The sequence below is a fragment of the Eucalyptus grandis genome, chromosome 8 (assembly GCF_016545825.1).
Source record: "Eucalyptus grandis isolate ANBG69807.140 chromosome 8, ASM1654582v1, whole genome shotgun sequence".
NCBI lineage: Eukaryota > Viridiplantae > Streptophyta > Magnoliopsida > Myrtales > Myrtaceae > Eucalyptus > Eucalyptus grandis.
This window is the reverse complement of record NC_052619.1, coordinates 55770170-55786540: the sequence shown is the minus strand read 5'-3', so window position 1 is coordinate 55786540 and position 16371 is coordinate 55770170. Positions and strand designations below refer to the sequence as shown.

Genomic DNA, 16371 nt, shown 5'->3' with positions numbered 1-16371 from the left:
TCAAAGCTATTATTTTGATTTTGCGTCACCACTAATTCACTTATTTTTTTCCCGTAAAAATAAAAATTTTTTTTGATTGATTTAGTTTGCAATTATCAATTCGAGGTAAGGCTATGCCTTCCAAAAGATTAGTCCAAAAATACTTGGGCTTTTTAGCCATCACAAAAGTATCACAAGGAAAAATTCAAATAAATGAATGATGCTATATACACTGACATTGGTGTAAAAAAGTATAGAGCGGACAACCTAAAAATTACAAGTAAATAATATTGAATACTCACACAAATATGCTACATCATTTAATATATTACTTTTCTGAATCGATCTTAGTATATCAAACGATATTGAAGTGAGACTCTTCAACCAGATAACTTCATTCACCTGCAAATGCCAAAGAGATCTATTTCGAATAGCGATCAGGCAGCGAGAAGTGATTGACCGAGAATTTCACGAAAGCAGCAGGTTCTTCATGACCCTAAATGAAGCATATAAGGTTTTCGCTTCCAACTATTTTTAACACACCACGATCGTCCACTTCAGAAAATCACTTATTTGTCCCGGCAGCTTCTTGACGACCCCACCATAATGATTGGATCAGTTCGAAAACAAACCATTTATCTGCTTTCCTCTGTCAGATCACTCCAATGGGACCTCAACGGCTCGCCATCTGAAATAATATCCCTCGGGACCATCTATTCCATCTCTCGGTTGAACATCTGCACTTACAGCCACCACCACTTCACCAACGTCAGGCAACTGGATGTTGATCGTTCCAGATCCTTCAGCTTGAAAAGCTGTTTGCTTAGCTGGTAGCAGGCCGCTTGAGCTGGACTTCGGTGGAGATGGTAAATTCATCGACTGCTCCACAGGGGCTGCACCAGCTAAGGGCAAAGTGTAACCAATTACAGAATTAGATCATCACCTTTGAGTTGTGAGTTGATAACATTCTTTACCAACAAAATCAAGCTGAGAAAAAAAAAACGACAGAGGGCAGTAATGCAAGAGTGCTGCTTATGTATAGCATCTGTTCTTCACCATAAAATGTCACCATAAATCGCTCGTGACCCTAGAATAGTGGCCAAAACAGTCCTTCCATAAAATTTACTAAATGATAGACTACAATGTTGGCCCTGAATCCACGTCAATCTAGTACTTGGCACTAATGGCATAGTAATCACAGTACATGCATTCCTACCCATGCAGCAAACTATTGTTTCTTCTTATGACAGGAAGTTCACCTTAAGAAAGTAGACCTGACAAACATGTTGTGTAGCAAATCTTGAGCGAGCGTCAAAATAATGAGGTGTTTGCATTTAGAGATGACGCAAAGGAATCAGATCATATTCTTGTGCCTATGTCTTTCTCCGAAAGTTTTGAGCATACCAGGTATCTTAATTACCTGACCAAGGATCAGTAATTTGGTCATGGTTCCCAACAATGCATTATATTTCTTTTTAGGTTTGATAGGCTAACAATTCTACCTGCACAAATGGATTCGTTTGTAATATAGATTCGATCTCCGTCATCCTGCATTTTTTTTTATTTAATCTCCTCAACCAAAGATTCTGCCGTAATCATCTCTGCGTGAAATTTCCATTAACTATGGGAAGAACATAAGTGAATCCACGAAATAATACAAACAATCCCTCAGTACCTGCAATTGGCAATGTTAAACCGAAGAGAGTTATTCCTACGCTACAAGTACTTATCCCTTGTAACATTTCTGCAAAGGCACTGCTTGAATAATCATAGATGCGGCTAAATGGCAGAGAGAAAACAGTACTCACAGGGGTCATACAGAAGACCACAAAAAGTTCAGCCCAAGAGACGAGAAGAACAACTCTCAATCACGCAATTTTAGGTGATGCAAGGCTAGGCTCATAACCACGTACCGTAATAAGCATTGGAGGGAGGCCAGGGATGTCCAGCAGCAGGTAATTTGCCCTTTTCGAAGGAACTGAGAGAAGTGCTTTTTTTGGTTCCGAACATCACCATAACAAGCACTTAACTCCAACAGATAATATTCCCTGCTCAACCTACCAACGACTTTATAAGTCATGTGGGGATTCCACAGCACGTGAGTATCATGTTCATCCCAAAACCAGATGGAAAGGTCTTCGAGCTTGTTACCCATCACTTCCCATAATCTCATCTGCTCGTTATCATGTTCTACTATAATTGAGCATCCTCTGAAGCCTAGCAGCTCAAGTTCGTTGGGTTTGATCATTGACGTGAGGTGGTTATATCCATCGGGGATAAAACCTTGGGGGTAGGAGCAATTGACCATTATTATCGTGGTGTGATCCAAGGCCTAATTGGCCAACATCTTCAGCACGTGGACTGATGACAAAGTCAGATATACATTTGGGAAATGAAATCTTCCGAAACCTCTCATGACATACGTCAAATGATATCATGAAGTCACATTCTATTTGAGAGGCTTTCCCAGTGAATGGCTCTGTTCCAGAATATAGGTTCATTTACAAAATAAGCCTGCAACGATCAAGTACCTCCAATTTCCTCCACGAACTCACTTCTAGTGTAGTCACTTCATAGCACCTTCTTCTTTCATTCACATATGTCCACGGATGTACTTTCCTGTTGAAGGATCGAAACCAAGTCCGACTGGATGACTGCCTATATCTTTTTCTCCTGATGTTGGCAATCTTCTGTACTCCCTCGTTATGGGATCAAAAACAAAAACAGGATCAAGAGCTGATAGAGAACCTACTGTCAATGCCAAGACAAAGATGAGTGATATCCAACCCAGCATCCTCGAAAAGTGCCCATGGCCAAAAGTCTTTTTAGTGGATCAAAGTGAATCTGTCTAACCCAGCATGCCTCGATATCCACAAAAGATATGGTTGTGCAGAGTTATTCTCTGCATAAGACCCTGAAATGAATATCCACGATTCGGCCTTCTGTTGATGCCAAGACGAGGATGAGTGATACTTGTATCATGAGACAACACTGAGGCCTGGCCAGAACCATTAACTGAACCCATCATCCTATGGGTGGTTTCTCTACAGAGGCTTCGACAGGAGTAGTGTTCTCTGATAGGACCGCCATCTGCAACATATTGCACTTAATTAGCATCCCACTACAGGTAGCACAATCATCAGCACACGGGCCATCAGAACTTACTTCCAAGTAATAGAGATTCGCTGAAACAGAAAAAGTACTAAAAAAAAAAAATTGTAAGAGCGAAGGAGAGAACACGAGATAAGGAAAGATGAGTTTTAAAGCTAAAAACAGACTGTAGCAAGCTTGCCTGATTCAATTAACCACAACAATGTTTATTCTATTAATCTCGAAACTACTGCATGGACACATTGCAACTATTTTGGTAGCATCAAATGACTAGTCTGAATCAAAAGGCAAAACTCAAAAAATAAGTTTTGAGACACTGCAGTTCAAATTTACCTAAGAGTTGCAGGTTGTGAACTTAGCAATGTTTTCCATAAAAAACAATCATAGAATAGAAAGATTTCAGTGCATATACATGCTATATTTCATCCATTCCATGATCAAGATTAATGACTACACGTTTGACCACATCATACGTGCCACACAGGACCTCTTGAGTCCTAATAAAAAGAGCATATATTCACGAAACAACATAACACTAATATGTATATCCAAGAATAGATGCTGCATTTCTGATGTTCTTCATCATAATTTGCAACCACTTACTTTTTCTTCTGGCAAAGAACACTACTTACTTTTGCTTTTGCAACTACTTACTTCAATGAAAACTTTCCACAGTTTTTCTAATTTTAATTTGGAAGATAAAAACACCACTGTTCTAAGAAAGCCATTAGAAAATGAAAAAATGAAGCAAAAACAAGATGAACATGAACGTCTCCTACTCATAGCAGTCTTGCCTCCTATATTACTTCGGGGATAAAAAACAATTGCAGGTTTCTTTTTGACAAACAATATTTCTTTTTTTTTTCTTCTGCACATCAGCCCTGTTGCATTTGAGTGTTGATGAAGAATGCTAGACGGACCTATTTTTGCATAATCTGATGCATCCTTTTATAAAGACCTTGATCACCATGTAAAAGTAATGTAACGAATAGTAATGACCTAAAAGGGACTTCTTTCCAGCTGAATTTTCCTAGCACATCGACAGGCCATTATCTAAACAAGCATTCTAGGAAGAAAATCTGTTACTTAATAAAAGAGTTCAGATGGAGATCAGCAAAGGTAAACATTCTGCAAGCTCAAGGATAAGCCACACTTACCATCCCTGATCAAGTCTACAGTAAACTCCAGATGGTGGCTGCTGCACAAATCAACAGAAGATTTGACTTAAGAAAACAACTATCTATCAGACAATGTCACAGGTATGACAGTACAATTATCACTTAAGAGAAGAATCAATGAAAGACAAACTGAAGCACTATTATAGAAGCAAGAGCATGGTTGCAAGAGACAGATAAAATCATCATACTATGGTCAAAATAACGGCATGACAGAATACAGAGATCATGACCAATTCAAAGAGCTTCCATGCACAAAGGAATAATGAGAAAGGAACTCAAGAGGCAGCAGTCAATTGAACTTGGCATGAAGTCTATAGCAGCTAGATAAGCCCATTATCACTCGAGTGTTTAAAGAACACTACGCAAAATGTAGTACACGATACATTTCGCTATTTCAGCATAAAAAGCTTATATAAAAGAATCGGAATGATAATAATAAAAAAATTGACACAAAGATATGCTTAATACAATCAAAGTGATCCACTTATAAAGTATTTGATCTCATTGAAGTTTCAAATGGTCGCTGCATGAAAGGCCACTGTGACCATCATCAATTATTATAAGACTTCTCGATTTCACATTGACTATATTATTTCATAATAAGCAAATATTAGGTACAGACTTCTCTAGTAATCCCCATCCATTACCAATGATGTGAGTAGTCAATTAATTGCTACAAGTCAAATCACCCTGATCGATGGTGATGGGTACTCGCTAACTTGCTCAAAAGGAGAATACAGACCGTATAGTTAATACAAGTGCTTACATAATATGTTGTGGTCAGTATGTAAGTATAAGTCTCAATTTATAATATAGCTTATAATTATAAGGGCAATTAGGCTTGACACAAGCATAGCATTCAAGATGAATGTATCAAGATGCATGTATCTTACACAAAAAACTCTAATACAGTCATATGCACTCTTTAAGAAAAATATTCAACGCTTTTTATTTTGATAATTTGACCTTAAGATTCCATATGTTTCATGTCAAGAAAATCGTGATCGGTTTTGATTTACGATAAAAGCCCACAATAAGGAAGTACCTGTAATTCTACTGCAACGATATGCGCTATTCATTAAAGATGGTTAACTCCTTTAATATTGAACACGGCAACACATTTATCTGTTGGGCTGAAATGTAATCTCCTCCAAACCCCATGAATCAGAAAAGACAGTGCAAATTTCGCGGAAATCAGTGGTTTTTCCTTTGCAGATTTATCTAACAACATGATTTACTAAACTGTGGTTTTAGATCAAGATTTTCAGATTACAACACACTGGATTAAGATATAACAGTCCCAGATCTGATTGGCCAAATATCAACTTTTCTTTATTTCTGATCAAACCCCTGGTATCAGTAAAAAGGTGGCACACATCAGTTTTAACTTTGAACAACTTTGCGAAACTCTCTTTCTCTCTTGCACAGCGATAACATCGAACAAAGAAGCACACCACGAAAACACTCAAACACACAGAAAAAAAGAAGCAAAAAGAAACGTATGTTTTTATATATTCACAAGACAAAACACCTATCCAAATGGAAGGTTTGGCTGCCGCGGAGCGCCACAATGGTGCGCGCAGGCAGGCCCTCCAATCAGATGGTGCACTGGTTTTGTTGGTTCACAGCGGCATTTGGTGCAGGGGCCATTTTCTTCAAAAGCAGCTTCTTCTTCACAAACATAAAGATCAGAAAACGCACGCAGACACGCACAGCCTTTGCTAGGGTTTTGATTGAGAGAGAAAGTGGTGAAAATGAAAAAGCGGAATGATATGTATATACTAAGGGGGTCATAATGATGATAACAAGAGAATCAGGCAATTCCATACTGAGCATGCGTAATTTGGGATGGCCCGTGGAAGTGCATTCAATGCAAAGAAAGAAACAGACCCAATTCGATATGGACTGTTGATTTTTCCTTTAATTTGGTCACAGATTCTGGGTGGTAGGCCCACAATTCCAATAATGCCTACAAATGAAAAATTGATGGAGAAATTACTCATTGAACTTATAATGTATATGCAAAATCAATTTTTTTTTTTTCAATCTTACTATACTTATATTCTAACTCTTGCTTTCAAACTTTTGCCTTAACTTCTTGCAGAACGTAGAAGTCAAAACCTACACCTAAAACTAAATCCTCCCCATGCCAACCCCCTAAAAAAATGGGGATTTGAATTTTGAACCCCTCACCTCTCCCTTCCCATAAGATCAAATAAAACCCATCAATTTTAACGCTTTGAATTTAGTTTGACTCATTTACTATACTCATCAAACAATTTCTCTTATTGATTTGAAGTTAACGGGGCTCATTTCCCACACGATGTGCACTTTGACCATTAAAAATTGTAAGTGATGAACCAACCGGCCAAAAGTGATTTTTTTTTTCTTTTTACCAGTTAAATTGATTATTGAATGGATAGAATCATAGAGTGAACCACAAGAACACTGGAATAGACCAGCAGGATCTTACTCCATCCTTTTCTTAAAGCCAGCTTGTTCCTCAGAAAACTTCTCTAATCCCGTTTCTAAATCCAAGCCCATTCGGCATGCTCCATAGAAGATCTCATTCACCATCAACTGTCCTCCCTTATCAAAGGGTCTCTTTCCACTGACTTCTCTTAATGATCCAGACCAGAACGAAGAAAGCCATAGTGATATCACGCAAACACGCTGAACACTGAAAAGTTAAGGTTCTAAACGGAAGGAACGACCACTTTGCGTTTTGCCGTTTCTCTTGCCATTGTTCTCTCTACCTTTCTTTTTTGTTTCTTTCGCTTATGTACCGACTAGGTGCTCAGAACCTAGTTTAGCAGGGCCATTCTTTGACATGAACGAGTATTTTCTGTTGGAGTTTTGTTTATTAAAACAAAATGAGTGCTTTTTTCTTTGTCCTACATAGAAAAAGTGAGAGGAAGTGGGCCAATTTAAAAATGTGGGATTTCCTTGGGTGGGGCTAGACTCCATCATACCCACGTGCGAGTGCGTGATTATTTGGTGCACTTAGCACTTTGCACGCCCGCGGATTAATTAGCACTAATTCCTTTGTTATTTATTTATTTTTTTTGTTATTATTATTTTTTAGTCAATTCAAAGGTTGCCTTTTATTTTGAGATTTTCGGAAATGAAATATAAAAATGAAAAATCGAAATTTTATTTATTTAAAAAAAAAAATTATTATTCTGAATTTTTTGTTTGTCTTTCAAGACAACCTTTGGAAAAATTACTTATTCGATTTTGCAATTTTTCCTGAAGGGTTGCAATTGTTTGGTTTTCGACTTCTTCCGAAAAGTCACATTTATTTATCCAAACAACTTTCTAAAGCATGTGTTTGTTTATTCTTTGACAATTTTCATGAAGAGTTGCAAGATTGTTTCATATATAAACTTGTCAATTTTCGGAAGGAAAAAAGGGTGGTCATTTTCGAGTTTTCTTTCTGAAAAACTGCAGTCAATTTTTCGATTGTTTCCTAAAGAGATCTTGAAGAAATACTGGAATTGCTATCTAATATTCTCATCCGAGACTTTGTTATATCCTGGAGGATTTTTGCCGGTGTCCATTAGAAACGTTGTGGGTAAATAAATCTTTAAAGATAGTGATATCACGCTTCAAAGTCCGAATTATTTTACTTGATCCGATTTCATTGTTCAACCCATTTCGAAACCCTATTTATCCAACATTTTCCTTCACATGCACGTGGCCTTGCATCATGTCGAATCGCATCCCAATGACATACTAGGAAGACAGAGAACGCAACAGATAGGAGGAGCAAAGAGCTCGACAGAGCTGGAAAATTGCTTGAAAATACGTTGGAGAGCTCATTGAATTGAGAAGGACCGAGAGATATTAACTCTTAACTGATTTGCAGTCCTAGTCTTCCACAGGTAAAAATAGATCAACTCGTGCTCATTATGAGAAGAACGAGACAAAGCTCATGAAACGAGGAAAATGTGATTTATTTCCACCACAAATTCTTAAAAAAATTTAAAATCTCAGGTGCAGAGACCAGAATCATGGCGATAACTCAATCCACATTACACCATATGCGAAATAGGGCAACATATTGCTCCTATCCCATCAGTTTCACTGTAACTTATTAAACTGACCTAGCATAGCCAATGTCAAAATCCAAAAGTAAAGAAGCCACGAGTCTATATTACAGTGAATATGAATTTACAGGATCCCATGAAACTGATAATTGAAGCGCAAAACAACTCGAGGCAAATAAGGATGACTATTCATTACGATTCGGACCGGGGCCTCCTGCACATCTTCCTGGGCAACAGGGGCACCTGCTCTACTGCTCCGAGGAGCTCTGGTCAAGAAGCTCCTCCAGACTCCTTCCACCACTGCCAGGCACACCACCGCATCGCGTTCCCGGCATTGAAGGTGGAGCCCAGGCAATCTGAATCAGAAACAATAAAAAAAAGCAAAAAAAAAAAAAAAAACAATTGATCGCCAGAAATAAAACGGAGAGGGCTCAACTTGAGCGAGTACACCACAGTGCGAGGCATAAACTAGGATACTACGGCCGATTAAAATCATGATTTGCTAGATCTAGCCCTGATGAGTGTTCAATAAAGCTAATGAGATTGACAGGAATTACAAGGAACGAAGATGCGACATCGGATTAGAGATCCATTTTGTAATTTTTTTTTCTCAGGAAAAAAATCTATTTCTTTGTTCTTGAAAAAAGATTTGGAACAGAATTAAGAAGAAAAAAAAACAGTCTATCGTTCCTAAGAACAATTCCTAAAATCCAATTTTTTTTCTTCTCATCTCTTCTTCTTTTTTCGTCTTCTCTTTCCTTTTCTTCTTCTTCTTTTTGGCTAGTCGCCGGCCTCGGCCATGGCTGGTGATCAGTCAGATGAGGGCCGGCTACGTCACTAGAGTGTCATCAGCCCCAAGTGACACCTAGCCACGGCGAGGCTTGTTGGCCCAAGCCTCCCGTGGCTAGGCAAGGCTCGACCTCGCCAAATCTAGGCGAGGCTGGCCTCCCTAGCAGGCACAAGGCTGGCCCTCGCCAGGTTAGGGCGAGGCTAATCTTGTGTCGCCTGAGTGAGGTCGAGGCTTGCCATGACCAAGCAAGCCTTAAGTGAGCTCGTGGGAATCACTTTGGCTTGGCAAGGCTCTGGCGACTTCGTCAAACCTCGCCCATCCAATTGCCAACTATGACAATGGCTGGTGACCAACCACAAAGAAGGAGGAAGGAGAAGAGAAAAAAAATAATAAAAAGAGAAAAAAAATTAAAAAAAAAAAATTAAAAAAAAAAAAAAAATCTTACTAAACGTATTTCTATCTCAAGAATATAAATTTTGTGAAGTTACTAAACGCATTTTTTTGCTCAAAATTTTTCTTGAGAACAGAATCAAAAAAAAAAAAAAAAAAATTTATAATCAAAAATTATTTTCCAGAACATAATTGTTACCAAACACACCTTAGCTACTTACTTTAGAGAGGAAAACCTAAGTCAATTGTTTTTTAGTACTTGCTGCATGTTGACAAACAAATATGCCTTCAATGTATTCTTTGAATGTTGAACTTAATCCATAACAACCACTAGGTTTGCCCAGTAGCCACCCTTCCAACATGGAAGGGGGAGATGAGAGGTTCAAATCCCCACCTTCTCGGGGGTTAGAGTGGGGATGATTTAGTTTCAAGTGTAGGTTTCAACTCTCATGTCCTACAAGGAGGCAATGCCAAATATGTGAATAATTAATTTAGATGAAATAGAACATCGTAATTTCAAAGCATCTAAAATTTTCCCAATCGCACACAAGTGCATAATCTAGGCAGAACAAGGTCCAGAAAAAAGTATAATGTTTCGTGGTTTCGAAAGTAATAGTTTGCCAAAAAAAAAATTATTGTCTTTAGTTTGCAATTAATTAATTTAAGGTCAGGTCGTGCTCTAAAATTATTAGTTGAAATTGTTAAGGCTTTTTAGCCAACACGAAAGTATCACATGAAAAAATACATATTGACATTGGTCTACATAAGTATAGACGGGTGACCTGACAAATTACAAACGACTAGTGATGGATACTCATATAAATATGCTGCATCATTTTGTATATGACTCGTATAAATCGATATTAATATTATCAAGCACAATTGAATTGAGAAATACATTAATAATATCCATTATAATGTTTTTCGCAGTTGGTAACCCTAAAAGTGACCTTGGATCGATTTGGAGAGAGGGGAAAAGGAGGGAGTTGAGGGACTTTGCTTCTGGAGCCAACGTGCCCTAAGTTGTTCCATAGGGACAACATCTTAAATACGACAACGTCTAGTTCTCTAATCTCTATCACATCCACCAAGAAATAACTTGATATTTCTAAATTTTCACTAATATCTCGCTAAGGTAAAAGAATAGATTTCCTACTTATTGAGTCACTGTTCTTAATTTTCTACTTAAAATGTCCCTAACCATTCACTGTATATGTCTAGATACACATAAACTAATGCAACATAATTAAGATTTATCATCCACAAATGCCAAACGACTTCCATCATCTTTTTGTTTTTTCTTTTCCTTTCACGATTTTATCTTTTGTATAGTTTGCTTGTGTTGATACCATTTAAATTAAAATAGGAACATATTGTTTCATTTCATAAATGTATGTATGCATGTCTATATATATAATGCCAATCCATGCTTAGTTTGCACATGCGCGAGTTACAAATTAGCCAGGTGACCATGTGGTTTGTGCGAATACATATTGGTGAACATTTTCCTATTTAACCAGTCGCATGCTCTTAATTCACCTCAACAGGGCATGTGTGGTTTGAGGTTGTGGTCTCTTCAATTTGAGTTTGTAGAAATAAGAGTCCAAGTCACTTATGTCTTCTTTTATAAGATTGCACGAATATGTGGTGCCTGATCCATACGACATGATGATAATAATTATTATTAGATCGAAATTTGTGAAAGATAAAATGCGAGGATTTTTTGGTGAATGACTCCGGTTAATAGCTTTAACTACCAATTTTTCTTAACTTCTTTGATAATTTTGTTTGGAGTTATTGAGTTCCTAAACTTGCACCAGCATTTTATATGTACTTACAAATGCATTATCACTCACATCCTCCCTCCATCCCTCCCTCCCTCCAGCATGTTGACTTGAATTACAAAATTTTAGTCGGAAATTGGCCGGATAAACTGAATTAGTAAATTGTCAAAAGATTTAGGATTAAATTGAACAAATTGAAATATTGAGAACTGCGTTGGCACTAATATAATAAGTTTAGGACATTTTTTGGTAACTTTTCCAATTATTAGATGTTATAACTCTGCTCATATAATACAATTACAAGGATTATATCTACTTACATGTAACTAGAATATGGTCACACATTATGCATATGCAATAAAATAAAATGTTTGGCTAAGTACACTACAAATATTCATAAGTGTTATTAGCTTATGATCGTTCTATTAGCTAAACAAATCAGAGAGAGAGAGAGGGGGGAGAGAGAGAATTCAAAATGGTGGAGCAAGTGGGGGTGAGGTAACTTACTAAGGGCGGGACAAAGTACACCCCAAGTGCCAAAACTTGGCATGGAGGGACACTTAAATGCCAAAAGTTAAGAAAGTGACACTTAAATGCCAAAATCAGAGTAAAATGGATCACTTAAATGCCATTCCGACCAAAATCTAGCCAAATTGTTGAGGTGGCAATTTTCCGGTGAGGTGAGTGTAAAACGGCGTCGTTTTGCACGCTAACGTGGCAAGAAAATGCAAAAACGATGTCGTTTTGTCTCTAATGTGGTAAATAATTAATATAAAAATTAATTAAATTAATTTTTAAAATAAATTTATTTAAAATGTTAAAAAAAAATATTAAAAATTAAAAACTTTTATAAAAAAAAACCGGGGGGCCAAAGGGAGGCGGCTGAGCGCCGAGCCCTCACCGCCGCCGCCTCCCCGCCACCACCGGAAGGGCCGCCAACAAAGAGGGGAGGGTCGACCAAGGTCGCCAGCCCTAGGCCGACCGGCGGTGAGGGCCCATGAGCCCTCGCCGCCTCCCCGCCATCGTCGGGAAGGGCCGGCGACGCGTCGCCCTCACCCCAAATTTAGGCAATGGCTCACGGGCCCTCGCCGCCCCCCCACTGTCGTTGGAAAGGGCCGCGGCAATGGCCCACTAGCCCTCGCCCGGATCTGGGGGTGAGGGTGACGACCCTTGGCCCGACCGAGCGAGGGCCGCCAACCTCGCCCTAGATCCGGCGAGGGCTCGCGGGCCCTAGTCGCGGGTCGGCTAAGGGCGGCGATCCGGGCGAGGGCCCATGAGCCCTCGCCGTCGGTTGGCTAAGGGCCAACGACCCTAGCCAACCCTCCCCCTCCGTCACCAACCCTTCCGGCGGCAACAAAGAGGCGGCGACAAAGCAAGGGCTCAACCCTCGGCCACCTCCCTTCAAAGACCCCTTTTTTTTTTTTTTTAATTTTTAAATATTTTGAATAAATTTAATTTAATTAATTTTTATATTAATTATTTATCACGTAGAGACAAAACGACATCATTTTTGCAATTTTTAGCCACGTTGCGTGCAAAATGACGTCATTTTGCACTCATCTCGTCGAAAAATTGCTACGTCAACAATTTGGCCGGATTTTGGCCGAGTAGCACTTAAGTGATCCATTTTGCTCCTATTTTGGCACTTAAATGTCACTTTTCTAACTTTTGGCACTTAAGTATTATTCGTGCCAAGTTTTGCACTTGGGGTGTACTTTGTCCTTAAGGGCGCATTTGGTAACATTTTTGTTCAAAAATTGTTCCTAACAACAGAAATAGAAAAAACTATTTCTATTCCGAGGAACAATTTTTAAACAGAAGAACGCGTTTGAGGTATGAATGATAACGCTTCTTGGCTGGGGAAAATTTTTTATTTCAGAAATAGTTATTTTCTATTTCTATTCCGGAGAACAATTTCTAATAAAAGAACCCATTTGGTAACTACACAAAATTTCTACTCTTGGAATAAAAAAGAATAGAAATGCGTTTGGTAACGCAACAGTTTATTTTTTTGTATTTATTAATTTTTTATTCTTGATCACAGATCACCAACCGCCAACCGTCGCTCGCCGCCGCCGCCGATGCACGAACACCGGCCGCCAACCGTCACCACTGACTGCCGCCGCACAACCCATCGGCCGCCGACGACCGATAGCCGGCGGTGGCTCGGGTGGTTGAAGGTGGCTGCGGCAAGAGAGAGAAATAAAAGAAAAATATAAAAGAAAATTAGCTTATTTCTATAAATTGTTCTCGAGAACAAGAAGCAACTTTTTTTTTTTACTTCTTGTTTTGCTCGAAATCTATTCGAGCTAACTTTCTATTCCCGGGAATAGAAAAACAACTTGACGTTACCAAATGGGTTTCTGTTCTTTTTTTGTTCCGGGGAACAAAAGAACATAAATTTTAAGGAAGAAAAATGTTGTCATGCAACACCTTGGTATCAAAGCCATGGTTTCGTTTGTAATGTTATTCATTCCATGCGCTTGATAGGTGAATCTAGTGCTGAAAAGATCCCTTCACATCATGTCTACAGAACCAAAATCCTCGAAGCACTCGTTTCTCTTGTTCCTTCTCCTTCATCTTCAACCTTCCAAAGTTTCGTGTTTCCAATGCTTCTAAGATAAATTATCTCTATGAAGTCTCTCTTAGCAATGAAACCAAGATCTCCGAAACTCAACTTCCTCTCATGAATCCTTACTACGCTTTTGCCAAACCCAACTCGTCATTCTCACCTATCCGCTCTATCCGCCAACTTATTCACCAAACCCCAAAGCAAGTAAAGGAGTACGTCCAGTCCTCCAAATTCGACCAGCACCCCATTCCTGCTACTGAAAAGGAGTATTTTGTTACTCTTCAGATCCCTCCAGAATTCCCTAGACAATGAGCTCAACAGGGATACACTCATATCCATTATGGCGTTGTTCGTCTTGCTCTTACCTTTCATGGTCGTAAAGGTTTGCCAATTGTGGCAAGAATTGCATTATTGGATACTAGGTTTTTACAATACCAGCATGCTTGCATCGGTACTGTCCAAACTACTTTGAATGTTGGAAACAGTCTTCGTGACTTTGTATCCAAACTTCAACATCTCTCTTTCAGATCCCCAACTACTTTCTTTCTTAAAAGTCTAAGTATAGCTCACTGGAGCCCCTCAAACTGCTGACTCTGTAGCTGCAACCCTACATTACCAGATGGTTTATCGAGTGCAAAATCATGCTCTTGACCTCAACTTAAACAATGGTAATGAAGATGCCTTGTTTATCTCCATGCAAAATGATCAGGCATCATGCATCCATGTTCCCAGACAGATCCCGAAGGATACATTAGCCAAGCTCCTTCCAGAGACTTGGATCACTAACTATGAAAAGCTACACTAACACAACAAGCCTTTCCAGTCTACGGACTCTGAGTTCGTCAGGAAAAAAGATGGAACCGTTTCCATCAAATTTGGCAAGGAAAGGGAAGAAAGTCCTTCTATATTCCCAACCCTCTTTATGATTGAACCATATATTCTTGAATCAATTTCCGAACAAGATCCAAAAAAAGCTTGTTCAACACTTCAACAGTGATGGACATCCTGTCCATTACTACAAAGATAACTATGGTCATTGTTTTTGGGATCCTTTTTGCCAATGTTCTTATTATACAAATTCCCCTGACGAGGTAGATCCTTTTGCAAAATCTCCACCTCGAAGGAAAAGGCCAAAAGATAAGGTGTACCAAAGGTACTTAGACGAAGATCCCTCTGTTGATACTCTTGGTGAGTGTGAAAATACTAGTTCATGGTTTCTTATGCACCACCTCCACCACCAGAGTTCAGTACTACATCCCAAGCTCCATCAGATCCACCAAAATCACCTTCACTATCTCCTCCTTAGAAAAAGTAGGCTCTTTCCCCATTTTATAAGCCAATCCTCAAATGGGCTAAGAAGCATTCTTATCCACTGGTTTTGGAATGTTAGAACTACATGAGCAATCAAGCAAGACATAGGGTGCGTTTGTGAAGACTATTGGGAAAGTCTTTAGGAAAATGCAAAGATCTTTGAGTTAAAAGTGTTTTTCAAAATGCAAACTATGTTTGGTAAATTGTAATTTGAAAGCCCTTTGTGAAGTATCTTTGAGTAAAATGGTGTTTGGGGAACAAAGAACTTTTGTGATAAAAAAAATTATCAAATAAAAAAATAAAAATAAAAATTAACCGGCAAGGGCATGTGACCGCCGGCAACCTTCGGCGACCCGGATGCAGGGTGGCGAGGTTGGGCACATCGTGCAACGCCGCCTCGACCTCCGGCGACCTAGATCCAAGGCGTCGAAGTCGTGGGACAACCTCATCTGGGTCCTCCCGGATCGGGGGCGGGGCGGGAGGTCACGGGAGGTCGTGGGAGGTCACGCGACACCGTTGCGACCCAAATCCGAGGGTGGCGAGGTCGCGCGACCCAAATGGCGCGGCGGTCGCGTGACCTCACCGGTGGTCGCCCGACTCTCCGACGACGATCGCCTAGGTTGTCGCGACCACACCGGTGTCCCTCTAGCCGTCGCCGGCCCCTCGCAGTCAACTGTGCAACCAAACCGGCCACTCGACGGAGAAGATGAACAGTGCCTCCTTACAAGGGCAAAAAACGGAAAAACAAAAAGTTCATAAGGACAATTTCGGAAAAGAAAAAATATGAACAGTGCCCGCGTGGGCATATGCCAAAAAAGTTGAAAGCCTTCACAAGGCTGGCCTTCTCCAATGGGGAGTTGAAATGTTTTTGCCAAACATCCCTCCATTAGCTCAAAGATACTTGGCAAAGTAGTTGCCAAACATTGAAATTCATAACCACACTTTCATTAACAAAGACAACTCATAGTATATTTACAATACTATTCACAACACACTTGTCTCACACCTATCTATACTAAGACGGGGTTTACAAAAGGGATGGGATCTCAGTCCACATCCGGGTTATATTCAAGATCCCTCTCCGGGTCATCTTCTTCTTCAAAGTCTTTCTCCCCCTTCAAAAAGTTCCTCTTCCTTAGCTTCTCCTCGGGGTCCCGAAATGGTTATTCAATAACCAATGAGACCCACGTCTCGGCGGAGTCCTACC

At 39.5% G+C, this 16371-nt stretch overlaps 1 long non-coding RNA gene across 1 annotated transcript; it reads right to left on the bottom strand.

Moving 5' to 3' along the window:
• Nucleotides 1–305: 305 nt before the first annotated feature.
• On the bottom strand, nt 306–5997 carry LOC104415148. Its single transcript, XR_720334.3, has 4 exons — nt 5800–5997; nt 4248–4288; nt 1893–3069; nt 306–881 (listed from the first exon to the last, which is right to left on the bottom strand). It is a non-coding gene; the product is annotated as an uncharacterized LOC104415148 (long non-coding RNA).
• Between the last annotated feature and the right edge of the window lie 10374 nt (nt 5998–16371).